Consider the following 2017-nt stretch of genomic DNA (forward strand, 5'->3'; position numbering starts at 1 on the left):
GAAAAAAACTGTAGGGATTATTCGAGGCTAACTGTAAGCCTGTATCTACCACGTATTAGTATACAAGAAAAATTCGACATTTTAAACCAAACAAGCAAGCACGCTATAAAAACATCATAACAGTAATAATAGTGTTTTCATTGTTCATGAAAAAGTTTGGTGGTGACATCATTAGTAGTCTGTGCAGTTGTGTCACATTACACATTTATTTGGTTTTGGCATGGAAAAAATAGAATATGGATGTCGGAAAATGAGAGGAAGTGCAGGGTCCATTCTTCTGGTCATGAACCCGCTGCTTCTTAATGATATATGAATGCAGGTATAGTTCAGTCTTAGAAAGCAGACTTCAACACAATCCTCAAGTCTTTAACCTTTTCATAGACAAATGCTCACATGCTGTTTCACCCTTTTCCCATTTGGCAAACTTTCCCATGACTTCCCGTAGTTCTGATGAGGCAGAGAGTGGAAGAAGGAGGAGTATTGAGGTTTTGTTGATCATTTGTGGTTGTGAGAGCCCGTGGTGGCTGTAAGCTGCCTTTTATTCAAACGTTGATTGTTCCATCTGGTCTTCTGTTGTGAGAGTGGTTTTACTGTGGAGAGCAAAGAGGAGGTCTTTCCTTTTTGCAGTTTGCTGCAAACTTTATACAAATCTACCGTACTATACTAGACCTATACACCAGCTCTCTCGCTCACCCCTGTTTGCTTTCTTTGGTTTATATCGTTATCCTTTTAGTGATTTTTAGTGAACACTTATTTTTACAGTGAAACTTTAGTCACTTTTCCAGTTAGAATTTTCTACATTATTGATCTGTAGCAGTTTTCACATTTGGCAGTCAGTATGCTGCTTTATTGTAATATTTTGCTTGACTGTGTGACACGGGCACAATTGTAAATCACATAGCATTAGAGCACAAAATCTATAAGAAATGGAGTTTGTACAGGTCATTGTTGTTTTGCACTGGCCTGCCTAAGCCTGCAGAGACTGTTTATCCCAGTGCGCCATTTGTCCTATTGAGCTGCTGTTTCCTGCCCTTAGGGGTTTATACACGCACACGCACAAACAGAACACTCATGCAAGCAAACAATCAGAAAATTGTCTCTCAAATGCTTCAAAAAGTAGTAGTAGTTAAGTTACAATATAAACACAACCTTATACACAAAGAACAACGTTCATGACTTAATAAATCTGATGATGTTATTACACCTATAGACAATAAAGTATCTGTTGCATTAAATAATATGTATAGTATGTGTTATTAATGTGTGTTTTATGCAAGGGTAAAGCATGGCATTTACTTAAAGCTTAATTGAAACTGTCTGTATGTCTTTACAGCGAATTTCTGATCACAGTCAGATATTCTTCCGCTTTGTGTTAGGGAAACCAATTACCGATTGGCTTTTTATCATTTCTAAACAATCTTATTTAGTCTTATTTTTAGACTAAAAGTTTTAAGTTTTCTCTAAATTTGTGGCCACTAGACAAATGTTGATTCTTTCCTTCTTGTAAAACGCGTTTTTCTTTCATATGTAATAAATTTTGTAAATTATAAATTAGATATAATATAAATGTAATTTAAATCCAACATGCATAACGCGTCTCATGTCTGTGCCTGTAGTCTGTTGACTGGTGAGGGTGACGTGGTTCGTGACGTCGCCGGGTGGTTAATTTAAATGGGGTTCAGAGGGAGAGACGCAGATTAAATTAGTTTTGGGGGAAACAAAGAGCTGGAGCGGCACATAAAGGCTGATGCTGGAGAAGAGTTCACACACGTAACTTTACCGAGACCTCTTTCAACACACAGATAAAGTAAGTTTTAACACGCTTTCTGCTTCTCCGCCCAAATATTAGATACAGTTGTTATCGGTGGCTATTTATTTGAAAACTTTGAGAAGTTAAATAAAAAGTTTATGACGAGAAATTGTTAATATGAACGTTTTGCAACGCAATCTAAAGCAATTACGTTAACCAAACGTGTATGTAGGCTACTGTGTATATATATATATATATATATATATA

The 2017-nt window shown here is 36.3% G+C and overlaps 1 protein-coding gene across 1 annotated transcript in view; it reads left to right on the forward strand.

Moving 5' to 3' along the window:
• The first annotated feature begins 1689 nt into the window (after positions 1 to 1689).
• Positions 1690 to 2017, forward strand: part of mdka (midkine a) — a 6999-nt gene continuing 6671 nt past the window's right edge. Inside the window, exon 1 of the mRNA XM_057342004.1 lies at positions 1690 to 1807. The gene's annotated coding sequence lies outside the window, so the exon portion shown is untranslated. The remainder of the gene's footprint in view (positions 1808 to 2017) is intronic.

Source organism: Triplophysa rosa, linkage group LG1, assembly GCF_024868665.1.
Source record: "Triplophysa rosa linkage group LG1, Trosa_1v2, whole genome shotgun sequence".
Lineage (NCBI taxonomy): Eukaryota > Metazoa > Chordata > Actinopteri > Cypriniformes > Nemacheilidae > Triplophysa > Triplophysa rosa.